The 15,937-nt window shown below is 47.1% G+C and overlaps 1 protein-coding gene and 1 pseudogene across 7 annotated transcripts in view; one reads left to right on the top strand and one right to left on the bottom strand.

Moving 5' to 3' along the window:
* Positions 1-15,937, bottom strand: part of LTBP1 (latent transforming growth factor beta binding protein 1) — a 436,575-nt gene that overhangs the window by 399,574 nt on the left and 21,064 nt on the right. The gene's annotated exons all lie outside the window — the stretch shown is intronic.
* On the top strand, positions 3,131-3,706 carry LOC142430733 (WASH complex subunit 3 pseudogene; annotated as a pseudogene).

Genomic DNA, 15,937 nt, shown 5'->3' with positions numbered 1-15,937 from the left:
TCTTAACAGCATGTTTAATCTGTTTGCAGGACTGTCTAATTTTCATCGAGCAAAAATGTTGAGCAAGAAAAGCTTTTTTATGAAAATTGGAGCAATAAAACATAAACTTTATAGGAACAAGTGACTTCCAACTTGAGAATCAAGTTGCTGAAACTCAGTTGATAATGAAGGGGAAGCACACAAAAGCTGGAAACAGAATTGTCCTTTGTAGCGCGGCAGCGGGGCAGTGGTTCTGAGGCTCAGACACTCACTGGTTAACTGCAGAGCCTTGGCGATGCTTCCACCGCCTAGTTGCAGCTCCTTTTTCTGATCCGCGGAATGGGCATGACAAAGAGAGGTTTGAAACGGATGAATGCAACATCTGCAAAGGACTTAGTGCCTGCTTCAGATGGATGCCAGTGCATTACGATGACTGTCCCCTGAGCTACATTAATCCCCCCCTCCCCCCTCCCCCCCTCCACAGCAGCCTTCCAGGAAGCCTTTGACAAGCAGGCCTCATTTATAAGTGGGGTAGAAATTTCTTCCTCCCATTGGCATTTTACATTAACGTAAAACGGTCTTTCACATTGAATCAAACACCAAGCTAAACTTTTTTCCCCCTTTCCCACCCTCAGTCACTCAGAGTACAGCTCTGAGAAAAACAAAATGATAGAGAATATCTTTAAATTGAAATAAAATACTGTGAGATTGTTCTCATGCTCAGCACCATACGTGTATTTCCAAACTAGTTTTCTTCACCGAATATAGAACAGTGAATATAGAATCTTAAAAATTACCTTTTGCTTTATTTTGACGCTTCCAAATATTCTATATGTATATCTTAGGTTTCATATTCGTTGGGTTTATTCTTACTGATAAATTTCTAAGATCCCATCTGCAATCTCTAGAGATCTCAAAAGTGAGATTATGTCATCAACAAATAGAAATGTGTTTGATGATAAACAGCAGAAATTATCAAAGACCTCATTTCTGCTGCAGCTGTGGACGTTAAAATACCTTAAATACTTCCTTCTGTTTTAAAACACTACACCAAACTCGTTAAGAAAGGGCTAATGATGGTAAATGGGTTGTTTTCTGACCCCCCAAATGCAATTTTTAAAGTTCTTTTAAGCAACATATATAGTGTCAGAGGTTTTCAAACATTTAATCCAAATAATTCATTTTCTTGTTCAAAATAAACCATGAAAAAATTAACTTGTTTTAATAATAATTTGACTGATTTCGGTTTTTTTAAAAAGTAAAAATGCCAAGTTTTCTGCTAATCCATTCTGGAGAAGTATAACTGAATAAAATAACAAGGATATCTTATAGAACACATATGACAGTATTTTAATAAATGTATTAAAACATGTATCCACACCATGAATCTTTCAGAAGTTGATTTAATAAACCAGCTATGTAGCAGGTATAATTTACTCTTAAGCTACCATCCCTTAAAGAATTTAAGAGCATGTATTCCTAGTACCAGCATGTTTTATATTCTTCTTAGATTTCTTCCCTTTATTTTTCGTCACCCGTGTGAAGTGAGAATGAGGAGGAGCGGAAGCATCTTTGGTTCTTTTTGGTAGGTAGTCTTTAAAGATGGCCCCAGATGGGTCCAGCTCACTATTAGCTCATGTTCCTGCTCTCATCAAAAAACAGAATCTCCTCCTTAAAACTGAGCCGGGCCTGGCTGTTTTGACAAATGACATGAAAAAGAATTGCCACCCAAACAGCCCCAAGCCCAGGCATTAAGAAAGCCAGCCAACTCCTTTCCACTCTCCCAGGGACCCGCCACCAAAGAAACTCAAGCAGCCACCTGGGAAGCCCCGCACAACAGGGAATTGAGATTCCCAGCTACTGGTCACACAGTGCCTACCACAGCTGGCCAGCCTTGTGAATGAGCCATCTTGGAAATAAAACTCCACTTCCATCAAACTTGTCCAAGCTGACTTCCCATGGATTCCACCAACCTGAATTACAAAATCCAAGAGCAAATGTAGTGAGTGTTGTTTGTGGCGATACATGACTGCAACAGGCTTCCTGATGTCAGGTCGCCATCCTTCAGTCCAGAAGAGCCTCTTGCTGCGGAGGATCCCTGCACTACTATTTACCACTGCGGTCTATAAAGATCAAGTGAGAGAAGATCGATAACCTCTTTGCTCTTGAAGCTGTGAGAAGACCCAAACTGACCTCCCTCGCTGTACATTTCCTAGCAGGATGATCAAGCATGATCCATGTTCCAATGAGCTTCTGGTCCAGGTACAGAAAAATATCCATCTGTGAGCATCCTACTCACACTGAATGCTATTCCCCTAACCTCGGAACCTCATGTACAATCACTGTGTCCGTGAAAGATGACACCACTGAGCAACTTATCACAGAGCTCACAAAAGCCTGGGGGCCGGCACAAACAAAGCAGCCCAGCTGGGCCAGAGCTTAAGTCACAGGCTCTCAGGATGAGCAGGACTGAATCCAGTGATGAAATCCCCCCTGGCTGCTCTCATCATCCATTAAGTGCTTAGATGCAAGTTCAAGTTTAAGCAAAAGATAATTGAAACAAGTCCACAAAAGCCAAAATTTGGCCTTGGGCATATCCCATGTGAATGTAGAGACCATTTCCTGAGTCAATGGGATGCACTGACTGAAGGAAGCCCTGAGGGGCTGGGGTGGGGTGGGATGGGGGGGGACGGTGGCAGGGACATCACACCTGAAGAAAACAAAAGGTCTTTTTCTTTTTTTAATTAAATACTTTTATTGGGGCTCTTACATCTCCCATCACAATCCATACATTCATCCACTGTGTCGAGCATACTTGTCCATACGCTGGCATCATCATTTTCAAAGTATTTTCTTTCTTCTTGAGCCCTTGGTATCAGCTCTTTTTTGTTTCCCAGTGGATTCAGGAGAGACTGAGACTTGCTCTGCACTGTATACAAGCTCACGTGAATGGGAGGAAGAAGTGAGTACGAGAGGTGAACATAACATTGCAAAGGGTGGCTCACGGTGACAACATTCACACTAGAAAGAAATGTGCAGAGTTGTCCTTAGAAAGCCAAAAGGGAGCTTCCTGGCTGGGGCGGGGCTGACCTGGGAAGAGTTTGTGAGAGAGGCCTCCCCCCCCCCCCCCGACCCCCGGCCCCATGAGGATATGGACGAGGACGGGCGTCCTCTCGTGGGCTCGGGTACAGACCTGACCAAGGTGCCAGCTATTCCACGGGAAAGAGCAGTGGCCTTTCCAAACCAATCTGTGGAGCACACAGTACAGTTCCCCAACCTCTATCTGCGGTTGGTGAGGAGAAACTGTCACACCTTTCTCTTCTCTCCCAACAAACTGAAACAACTCTCAATATTCAGATGCAAAGTTATCGTCTATTCCAGGGCTAGATGATGTCACAGTTGAAGGATCTCCCCTAAGGATCTCCACAAATGGACCACAATCAGAAGGCACTAGAGAGCAAGCACAGCAGAACATATACAAGACTCTGCACCACAGGAAGGTGAAGTAGCAGCAAAAAATATCTTCACTGTAGCCAAGGATCCAAGATACGCCAGCTATCTCGCAATGGTTCAAGTGGGTGTTCCGGGGATGGCAATAAGAAACAAGGTGACATCGGAAGGACTAGACGCACAGCTCCTTGAGAGACCAGATGCTCCAGTGCCTGATGGTGAAGGCGGAAAACATGCAGAAGGAAGTTCAGATAGTGAATCTTCTTTCAGTGACTAAGCTTAATTTTGATACAGATTTTATATACACGTGTAGGTATATGTTTAAAGCCTGTAAGACAGAGAACCTAAAGCCCTCTCAGTCTGAAAACATCAAATGATCACATAACCCTCCCACCCAGCTTCCTTTATGTGGGAAAAACAAAACATTTACAATCTGACAGTGTCTCCTTAACCCAAATAAAAAGCCCTCAACTGAAATATAAAGCATTCTAAGTAAAGTACAATTACTAATACAAATACTAATATGGAATCTTTCTGGATATAAATTAAGTCAATTTATTTTCAGTTTAGTGATCAAAAAGAACATCTTTTTTTGATCCCTCAGTCTAAAAATATAAATTTGGCTAAGTAAGTTATTTAGGTTTGTGTGTGAATATTTTAGCATGAAAAGCATTATGTATATTATAGCATAAGGTTTGTTGAAGTAACTTCTGGCAGATGACAAGACTAAATTTTATATGAAAACTTGTAAGTTCTATGTTGTAAATATTAAACTTATTGATAATTTTTAAAGGGAAGAACACATTCAGCATTCCAAAGCTGCAAGAAACAAAGAAAAGCTTCAAGTTGTAATATTCGATGGTGGAATATTAAATGATGCAGGCAACATTATCAAAAGATAGCAGAAATAGGCCACTGTGGCAAAAGAATCGGTCAGCATTTCAGTTTTTTAAGAGGTAGATCGAGACTCATTGGTGCTACAGTGCCCTGGAGGCATTGGTAAAAAACAAGGCTCCTGGAATTTACAGAACACCCACTGGAATGTTTCGACAAACAGATACAGCACTAGGAATACACACTAGTGTGTGCCAAGACATGTGGAGATAGCTACAAGGCCAAACTTTTCAAATAAGAGATCCATATTGTGTCCATTCAAAAAAAATATCTAACAGAACTCAAAAATTACCGAAGACTATCATTGGGATCCAGCACTTATCTGTCTGCTTACTGTATTGGGTGGCTTGCATGTTGTTGCTGTGATGCTAGAAGCTATGTCACGGATCTTTCCGACACTGGCGGGGTCTCTCAAGGTGAGTAGGTTTCAGCAGAGCTTCCAGGCTAAGAACAGACTACAAAGAAGGTACAGGCTACCCACTTCAGAAAAAATCGGCACTGAAAACCTTATGGCGAGGGCGAAAATAACGTCAGATGCTGAACACCTAATGAATAGACGCAGAACATTGTCAGGGATCTTGCCAGAAGATGAGCTCCACGGGTTAGCAGCCATTCTAAGTACGACCGAAGAAGAGCTGCCTCTTCAAAGTAGAGTCTCCCACGATGACTTTTCCTGTGCTGATGGGGTATGAGTCAAACTGAGGGGAATCACAGCTGCATATCTTAATAATTGAAACTCCAATAGTGAAGTATGAATTGAAAGTATGAAATGAAGTAGAAAAATTGGCAGTCATCAAAAATGAAATGGAACACATCAAGATCAGTTTCCTGGGCATTAGTGAGCTAAAATGGTCTGGTTTGAGCCATTTTGAATCAGACAGTCATATGGTTACTATGCTGGGAATGACAAGAGTCAAGAGGGAAAGCGCTGCATTCACCGTCAAAAGGACATTTCAAGATCTATCTTGAAGAATACTGCTGTCTGTGATGGGATAATATCTGTTGGCATACAAGGAAATTCAATCACTACAACCAGGCAGAACTTGTATGTGGAATAGGAGGTGATCTGAAAAAGGGAGTGTTGCATGGTTTACATAAAGGAAAGGGGTGTGTCAGGGTTGTATGAAGAAGAACGTGGTGTCCGGTTTGGAGGACTTATTAACAACCTGTGGTAGTATGTACATGACACACCTTGCTTGCTGAACGTCAGGAGGACTTGAAGCCCTTGATGATGAAGATCAAGGATAGCAAGCTGCAGTGTAGATTATGACTCAATGTAAGGAAGACCCAAATGCTCACAACTGGACTGATCGGTACCATCATGATAAACAGAGAAAGACTGAAGTTGTCCAGGATTGTGTTTTACCTGGGTCCACAATGCTCGTGGAAGCAGCTGTCAAGAGGTCAAACTACACCTTGCGTTGGGTAAATCTGCTATATAAGACCAATGTGGTTTTTTTTAAATAATTTTATTGGGGCTCATACAATTCTTAAAACAATCCATACATACATCCACTGTGTCCAGCACAGGTATACATTTGTTGCCATCATCATTCTCAAAACATTTGCCTTCTACTTGAGCCCTTAATATCAGCTCCTCATTTTTCCCCTTTCTTCCCCACTCCCTCCCCCTTGTGAACCCTTCATCATTTAAAAATTATTATTATTTTGTCATATGTCACACTGTCTGACATATCCCACCCTCTTCTCTGCTGTCCATCCCCAGGGAGGAGGCTATACGTAGATTCTTGTAATCGGTACCCCCTTTCCAGCCCACATTCCCTCCACCTTCCAGGCATCACCACTCTCACCACTAGTCCTGAAGGGGTCACCTCTCCTGGATTCCCTGCGCTTCCAGTTGCTATCTGTACCAATGTACACATCCTCTGGTATAACCAGATTTGTAAAGTAGAATTGGGATCATGATAGTTGGGGGGAGGGGGGACAGGGAGGAAGCATTTAAGAACTAGAGGAAAGCTATGTTTCATCGTTGCTACCCTGCACCCTGACTGGCTCATCACCTCCCCACAACCCATCAGTAAGGGGGTGTCCAGTTGCCTACCGATGGGCTTTGAGTCTCCACTCTGCACTCACCGTCATTTACAATGATATGACATTTTTGCTCTTTGATGCCTGATACCTGATCCCTTTGACAGCTTGTGGTCACACAGGCTGGTATGCTTCTTCCATGTGGGCTTTGTTGCTTCTGAGATAGATGGCCGCTTGTTTATCTTCAAGCCTTTAAGACACCAGACGCTATATCTTTTGATAGCTGGGTACCATCAGCTTTCTTCACCACATTTGCTTATGCACACATTTTTCTTCAGCGATCATGTCAGGAAGGTGTGCATCATGGAATGCCAATTTAATAGAACAACGTGTTCTTGCATTGAGGAGGTACTTAAGTAGAGGCCCAATGTCCATCTGCTGCCTTAGTAGTAAACCTATAAATATAGGCACATAGATCTATTTCCCCACCCTCCTATATAAATATACACACACACACACACACACACACACACACACACATATATAAAATGCCAGTATTTAGACATCTATAAATACCCTTTGTCACCCAGTTCTTTCCTCTATTTCCTTTTGCTTTCCTCTTGTTCTACTATCATGCTCAGCCTTCATTTGGGTTTTAGTAATTTCTCTCGGTTACATTGCCCTTGCTGAATCCGTACCAGGTCTCTCACACCCTCCTTGCCACTGATTTTGGATCACTTGTTGCTCCCCTGTCCCTGAGTTAGTCAGCACCACCTCCTTACCCCTACGTCCCCCTCTCCCATGTCCCTCCCGGAACCATGGGTCCCATTGTTTTCTCCTCCAGACTATTCATCCAGCCTCTCTTATCTAGCTAGATCTGTAGAGATAATAATATGCACCAAAAATCAAGCCACAGCAAGATAGGCGACAAATGAGAACTCAGTGATGACAACAAAGAAAACCAATAACCCATAAAAGAATAAATTAATTAAAAGACAAAAAAAATTAAAAAGAAAGAAAAACCTGCAAATAGATCAAGGTCTGATTTTTGATCTCTCGGTGTGTCCTTCAGTCAGGTCTGATGGGGTGCCATGCTCTGGCCCCCGAGTCTGTCCTTTGTCCTCCCTCGGGGGCTCCCTGCTCTGCTCCCACAGTTGCTCTGCTGCATGCCTTTACTGGTTTGCCTCGGTGTCGCGGAAGACCACTATTTTCAATCGCCTCATATGAATGTGAGAGCTGGACACGGAATGAGGAATACCCAAGAAAAGTCCGTGTATTTGAATGGTGCCGTTGGCAAATATTGGAAGGACCATCGATGTCAAGCCAACACACAGATATCTTTCTTTTTTTTAAATAAATCCAGGCAGTATGCTCCCTACAGGCTAGACTTTGTCTCACATATTTTGGACATGTTATGACATGTTTGTACCGATGGCTGGAGAAAAACATCATGCTTGGTAAAGTGGAGGGACAGAGAAAAAAAGCAAGGGCCTCCACAAGGGCCTGACACAGTGGCTGCCGCAATGGCCTCACACTTAAGTACAATTGTGAGGATGGCGAATGAGGTAGTTAATTTGCCAACCTGGCCAATAAACACATGTGGGGTTAATTGAAAGGCGGAGGGATAAATGGCTCAGTGAGCCTCCCTTTTCTAGTTCTTGGGTGTTTTGCTTTGTGATGCTCAGACCAGGGTACAGCTGCCTTAGGTACAGACCAGGGTACAGCTTGCCCTGCTTCAGCTGGCAAGGCTCACTTCCTGCAAGATATCCCTGAGGAGAAGCCACATGGAACTACCCTGGTGCAGCCCTCAGTGCTGGAGCAGCTGTGTGGAGACCCCTGCCAGCACTGAGATGATTACACATTCACTGATTCGGCTTTCCTCCTGTAGTCACTATCATTGTGTGTGTTTTGTGAGATGGAGGAGGACTTTGCAGATTGGTGTCGGACATATGGGTTAATGTTGGACTTGTGGGCTTGGGCAGCACTAGGTTGGGATGTTTTCTTGATATGCACTTAACCTTTATATAAAAAAACTCTACCTCACACATACGAGTTTCTGTGGATTTGTTTCTCTAAAGCACCCAGACTAACACAGTGCACCAGGCAGTGCTTTGCTCTGTTATACACGGGGTCGCTGAGAGTCGGAACAGCAACCAATCTTCAGAGCAGCACACTGGGTTCAAATTGGCGACCTTAGGGTTGGCAGCCCCATGCTTAACCCACCGTGCCACTAGGGCTTCTTTCATCTTTGAAAAGCTCTATCATAAAAACAGAAGGAGCCCTGCTGGCAGGGTGGGTTAGAGTCTGGCTTGCACACACCACGCGGGCAGTTCATTCAGCAGTCCCACAGCATGAGGAAGACACGTCTGTGTACCACCTGAAGGACTCAGTCGCAGAAGCCATCTCAGGGTCGCTGTGAGTTAGAACTGACCTGAGGGCACTGAGGTTGATGAGTCACAATGGACTCAGCTCAAGTGGGTTTGGTTTGAGGCGTTCTTAGTATGTCCATCAGAGACAAGACCAAAGCCAGGCTCAGCTGCCACCAAGCCAGCTCTGATTCGTGAAAACCCCGTGTGCATCAGAGGGTCTTCAACAACTGGCTATTCAAAAGCAGATCACCAGGCCTATCCAAAGAGGTGTCCCTGGGCGGACTCAAACCGCCAACCTTTTGGTTAGCAACCTAGTGCGCCATCCAGGGACGCGGGGAAGAATTCAGGGAGCTAGACAATCCATCCAGAGGACATCTTGGAGAAGACACCAGGTCTCTACCCTCCCCGATACTCTCTGAGCAATGCCAACCAGCACCCGTGTTCGCACCCACCTGGAAGTACTTACTGTAACTCACAGGCAGCTCCCAGAAACATCCCATAGTTTAAAAGAAGGAATTGATTTTGCCTGACCCCACACCAAAGAACCCTGAACTCACACACTTTCTTGTCACCATCCCAAGACGAGCTCATCATCTGCACAATGTAATCACCTCATTAACTGAGCCTTTGCATTTGTTCGAGAGTAGCAGAGCCATCCCAGGTGCACTTTGGGATGCCAAAATTAAATATAATCTACTGCCCCATTGAACCAACCACTACAGCCCTGCACACGTTCAAGGGCTTTTTTCTTTTTCTTCAGACAGCAATAATGACCATCATGGGCTGGCCAAACCATACGCTACCTGAAGAATCCCAATATTTTTTTATTAATCATTTTATTGGGAGCTTTACAGATATTATAGCAATCCATAATTCAATTAGATCCAGCATATCTGTACAACTGCAGCCACCGTTCGTTGCCCAATATGTTTTAACACCAGTGATTGATCCAGTCTCTGAGCTAAACTGTGATGGCCTATGTTTCTTGACCACTGAAAGGCCATCTCTGCCCTGCCACCATGCCCAGCTCGGTGTAAGAATGCGGGGCGCTGGTGTCTTGTCTTTAGTCGTTCTCTGCTCTATTTTCTTGATGCTTTCTCGCTAAGTTGATCTTGCAAATTGTGCTTGTGCCATGCATCCGGGTAGCAGTCATTTCGTTTTCAATTAATGCTGATGCCGTTGCTGTTAGGTGGTATGGAATCCTTATGCAACACTGCCTGGTCCTGCACAGTCCCCACAATGGTTGCTATGCTTTTGGCTACTGTTGCCGAGTCGAAGCAGAGCTGCCCCCACGGGATTTTAAGGCTGTCCTCTTTAGGAAAGCAGACTGCCTCCTCTTTCTCCCACAGAACTAGTGTGTCCGAGCCACAGACAGACCTTTCGGTTAGTTGGCAGCCAAGTGTTTGAACCCACTGCCACCAGGGCTCCTTAAATGAAAATACTCGTTCTAAGCCACGGTCCCCTCTGTCTGTCCCTGAGTCTTCTCTCCATCAGGTCCCGTGTGGGGATGGAGGAGGAGGGGGAGGAGGAGAGAAAGCAGACAGGACTTGGGGCCTTGACCTTGCGCACCACACTCAGACCACAAAGCCCCTAAGACATTTTCAGAGCTAACCCCCCCAGGTCCCACCAGCACGATTTCTTTGCTAACAGGCCCGGGTGGGAGCCGGGCACCGGTTTCTTAAAAGGCTTCTTCGATGCGAACGTGTACCCAGGGAAGAAAGCACTATTGGAGCAGGGCTTCTCACAAGCCACCCGGGATCTTGCTAAAACCAATCCCACGTCTCACCCAGACTTTGTAGACCAGAACCTACATTTTAAGCAGGTCAAACCCACTGCCATGGGGTAATGCTCACTTATCACGGCCCTGCAGAGGGTTCGCAAGACTGGCGATGCTGATGGAGGCAGACAGCCTCATGCTCTTCCTTCAGAGCAGCCGGTGGGGGTGGAGGCAACCCTTGCAGCTGTTAGCGCACAGCACACTCAAGGCTGCCCAACACGATTTCCTAAGTAACCCATGTCCACATATGCATTTGGGAAGCCTGCCTGTCCGAACCTCGACCCCGCGTGGTGGTTCTCATCTTGCTGTGTACGTTGGAGTCGCCTACCAAAACCGAACACTGCCATCAAGCCGATGCCAACTCATAGTGACCCTCTAGGAAGGCCCATCTTTCTCCCACGGGGGGGGGGGGGGTTTCAAAGGGCTGACCCTGAGGACCACAGCCCCACACAGGCAGCCACTCTGCCACCAGCCCTCGGGACAACCAAGGAGCTTTGGGAAAAAACACTTGAAACCACACGGCCACCTTCAGAGTCAGGTTTAACCTGAGCACTGGGAGGTTTAAAATCTTCCCAAGAGAGTCTACCGGGCAGAAGGGTTTAGAACCAAGAGGGCTCTAAGCAAACGCTGGTAGTTGTCATTGTCGCTGCCGGTAGCGGGTGCCATCGAGTCGCCTCAGACTGAGAGTGACCCTATGTGCGGCAGAATGAAGCCGTGCCCAGTTCAAAACGGGCAGCTGGAGTCCTGGTCCTTCTGCTTATGGGCTAAGCTACATTGAGCAAGTTACATAACTTCTCGGTGTCTCCGTTACCCGTCGGTAAAGGCGGTATCATAATCGCAGCAACCCCCTATGGACACAGGGAGGAGGAAGTGAGGCGTGGGCCGTGGGAAGCACAATGGGACAGAGCCTGGCACACGTTCAGCTTTGACGTAGAGCCCTCAGAAGGCCAGCAGCTTCCTGGGCAGGACACTGGTTAGAAAGTTCGGTGAACAATCGCCACCGCATTACAATCACCCCTCCGGTCTGTTGCTTTTTCCCCCCAATCAAGCCTCTGGTTTGACGGTCATCCATGACTCCCCTACACACATGTGCACACACGCTCACGGGAAAACATGCACACTCATGAGCACGCACATGCACACTCCTTGTGGAAGGCCCTCTTTGTGCGGACCATCACTGGTGAGGGTGGCACAGCGATCCAGCTGGGATGAACGGGTCACTTCAAGCAGGAATGCCACTGGCGCAGCCTTGCACGAGCTGTGTGACCCTGAGCCAGCCACAGGGCTCTGTCTTGAGCTTCAAGGGTCAGGCCCGGCTGTCCCTGCAGTCCCTTCCAGCACCACCCCGGAGTTCCGAGGGGTCACCATGACGGGCAGTACTCACAGCGCCAGGGTCACGGGAAGAAGTACTCACAGCGCCAGGGTCACGCTGTCACCTAACAAGGCAGGCAGCACTCCCCCGCTGCCCCTCAGAGCAGCCCATGTTTGGGTGTCATTGCTACAGCGGTGGGCCTGCAAACCCAAACTGAACAAGAGGCTGCCCCGCAGTCTTCTAAATATAGACCCATTCTCCGGGAGAGTGGAGGATTTCCTGGAGGGCTGTTCGGCGGAAACTCACAGGCCCCACTACTGGGGGGCGTTTGGGTTCAACTTGTGTCTGCGTGTGTGTTTCTGGGGGGTGAAACAATGTGAAGATTGTTCTGGGTTTTTCCTGAGCTCTCTAGAACATGGAGAATCATTGTGAGGCGGTCACCGCCAACTTCCCTGTCACTGCGTCTCCTGCATGCACTTCTCTCTGCGTTTCAATGAGCCCCATTTTCTTTCTCTTTGTTTTTAAATCATTTTACTGGGGGCTCGTACAACCCTTATCAAAATCCACCATCCATCCATCCATTTTGTCAAGCACATTTGTACATCTGTTGCCATCATCATTCTCAAAACATCTGCTTTCTACTTGAGCCCTTGTTGTCAGCTCATTTTCCCCCTCCCTCCCCCTTTCTCCCTTCCTCATGAACCCTTGATAATTCATAATTTTTTCATGGCTTACACTGTCTGATGTCTCCCTTTACCCCTTGTCTGCTGTCCATCCCCCTGGGAAGGGATTATAGATAGGTCATTGTGATCAATTCCCTCTTTTCCCCCCCACCTTCCCCTTCCCCTCCTGGTATGGCTACTCTCAATATTGGTCCTGGGGGGCGGGTATCTGTCCTGGTTTCCCTGTGTTTCCAGTTCTTATCTATACCCATGTACATGCTCTGGACTAGCCAGATTTGTAAGGTAGAATTAGAGTCATGATAGTGGGGAGGGGGGGAAGCATTTAAGAACTAGAAGTTGTATGTTTCATCGGTGCTATACTTCATCCTGACTGGCCTGTCTTTTCCCCACGACCCTTCTGTAAGGCAATGTCCAACTGCCTACAGATTGGCTTTGAGCTTGCACTCCCCACTCCCCACCTCATTCACACTATGATTTTTTGGCTCTAAGTCTTTGATGTCTGATACCTGATCCCATCAATACCTCACGATCACACAGGCTGGTGTGCTTCTTCCATGTGAGCTTTGTTGCTTCTGGGCTAGATCGCCACTTATTTATCTTCAAGCCTTTAAGACCCCAGACGCTATATCTTTTGATACCCAGACACCATAAGCTTTCTTCACCACATTTGCTTAGGCACTCGCTTTGTCTTCAGTGATCATGTCAGGAAGGTGAGCATCTCAGAGTGCCAGATTATTAGAACAAAGTGTTCATGTGTTGAGGAGTACTTGAGTAGCGGCCCAATGTCCATCTGCTTCCTTAATACTAAACCTATAAATACATGTACATAGATCTTTTCCCCCATTGTCATATATAAGTATATTTACATATGTACATGCCAGTACTTACACCTCTATAAATGCCCTTTGTCTCCTAGTTCTTTCCTCTATTTCCTCTTTCTTCTTGTCCCACTATCACATTCAGCCTTCATTTGGGTTTCAGTAATTCCTCTCGGTTACATTACCCTTAATCAAGCCCTATCAGACCTCCTACACCTGCCTCACCATGGATTTTTGGATCATTAGTTATTCCCTTGTCCCTGAGTTTAACACCCACTTCCTTCCCCACCCTACCCCATCCTACCCCCTGCCTTTCCCTCTCCCATGCCCTCCCCTGAACTGTCATCCCATTGTTCTCTCTTCTGGCTTGGTTATCCTGCCTATCCCATCCAGATAGACATGCGGGGACAACAATATGCACAAACACAAGACTGAGCACAACAAAGCAACAATAGAAAATAAAACAATAGCTACAACAACAAGAAAAGCTTATAAATAGTTGAAGGACTATTTTTTATCCTTTAGGAGTGTTTTCCAGTGGAGGCTGATGGGTTGCCACGCCCTGGCCCCACAGTCTGTTTTTGGTGTTCCCTGGGGACTTCATTGCTCTGCTCCCCTGCTGCTCTGTTGCACACTCCCAGTGTCTCACCTCCTTGTGGTGGGGTCAGGGCAGGCACAATTCCCACTGTGTGTCTCCAGTGCTGTCCCCCGGGGTGCTATGGGTCAGTGAAGAATGTTGTGTCTCATGGTGAGGCTGGCCCTATGGTCCTCTCTATGCATTGGCTGCTCTGAGCAGGAATATTGTCCTCAGGGTTTGATGGGCCAGGATGTACTTCACTCTTTTTCCCTCCCCCCTCGTTTGCTCCTGTGTGCTCTATCAGACACGTCCCTCTCCTTGAGCTGTAGCTTCAGCGCTGCCCTCTGAAATTAATGTTTTGGGTGAGGGTCAGAGGGGGGCTATCCACTTAGTTGGTAAAGGGGCCGGCCCCTCGGGCCTCTCTATTGGTTCCCTGCTTCATGCTTCTTGTCTTGGAGCACTGGAGCCCCATTTTCCTTCTTCATCTTTTCTACACCAGGGTTGGGTGGCAGGGGGCCTGAGATAAAGGACCGCATCCCCACCCTCCTGCTCGCACCTGCATCCCAGCACACCCCTTTGGCAGCAACGACCCTCCCCATGCTGGCTCTTCCCACCTGCACGGGCCCAACCCCCTCGTGCCAGCCATCCTCCAGGCCCCTTCCTTCCAGCGACCTAGAGCACCTGCCAGGGTCCCTACTTCTGCTGCCCAACACTGAACTCAACACCCTCCCTACCATAAGAGCCTGAGGTGACCTCTGTCCTTTTCTGCTCTGCCCAAGGCAATGATCCTGTTTCCTACCCTGTTGGCTCTACCTCCTCCATTGGTGTCTAACCTCCCTCTCGTTCCTCGCCCACAACCACCACTAGAGCCGATGGCTCTCTGCAGGAACCAACTCTGATGGGGGTCTTCCCCCCAGAAATGACCCTGCGCCCCCCACCCCCGGCTGTTGCAGGGTATGCTCTTGTCTCTCCCTAGCTTCTCAAAGCTATCAGAGTTAGTGGTGATAACGCCATCCAGGCTCTGCCAGCCGCCAGGCAGGGGGCTACGTGTTTCCACTGTGTTCGGGAATCCTTAAACTGGGCATAAATCTGCACTTTCTGATTCGGAAACTGAGGCTCAGCTTCAAATCCAGGTGTCTGCTCTTACAATGAGATCGTGACCCTTTAAATCATGGCCCCAAAATCAACCTGCCAGGCCCTCTTCTAGGTCTTGGCTCAACTTACCACATCCTCCCCGTGCTCCGGACAAACCTCATGCTGCCCACCCAGTGCGCCTTCTCCCTGCCTCCATCTGCAACTATCCTGCTCCCCCAGTTCCATTTTCTCTGAATTCTGCTCTGAAAATTTTATAACCCAGTTGAGTTTGATAATAATAATCTCTCTCCTCTGAACCCCAATTGCCCTCACTTTGTTTCCCTCTTCTTGTATCAATCTGTGTGCTTTTCCAGTCCACTTCCACTATGCTACAGTCTCTGATAAGGGCGCCCTGATGGCACAGCGGTTCATGAGCTGGGGTGCCAACTGCCAGGTCAACAGTTTGAAACCAGCAGCCACTCTGTAGGAGAACGATGAGGCTTTCTACTGCGGTAAAGAGGGACAGTCTTGGACACCCACAGGGGCAGTTGTACACTGCTCTGTAGGGGCGCCGTGAGTCAGAATGAACCTGATGGCCGTGAGACACACAGACATCCTGATGGCAGAAAACACCTGGACTTTGGGGCCCCCTCGTCCACCCTCACACCCGAGAATAGCCTCCATACAGCTGATCCTCAACAAACACTTAGCAAAGTGAGTGAACAGAAGACACTGTAGCTAAGAGAACCGTGAGAAAACACAGGTCAGAAATGGCGCAGGTGTGGTGTGGGGGCTCCTTTTACCATCAACAATAGACACCAAACAATATCAAGCAAATGAGCAGACGGGATAGGGAAGCATTCTTACACTCTACAAAATCAATTTGATTTGGCATGGTTAAAGTGGTCCGTGCAAGATAAGGGTTGGTCACGAGAGAGGGAGATTTTGCCCCAGGAGGACCCCTGGGCTGGAGTGGGTCACTAGATTGGATGACTGACATGCTAGATCATTTCCA

This window comes from Tenrec ecaudatus, chromosome 17 (assembly GCF_050624435.1).
Source record: "Tenrec ecaudatus isolate mTenEca1 chromosome 17, mTenEca1.hap1, whole genome shotgun sequence".
NCBI lineage: Eukaryota > Metazoa > Chordata > Mammalia > Afrosoricida > Tenrecidae > Tenrec > Tenrec ecaudatus.
Note: the sequence above shows the minus strand (reverse complement) of the source record. Positions and strands in the feature narration are given on the sequence as shown.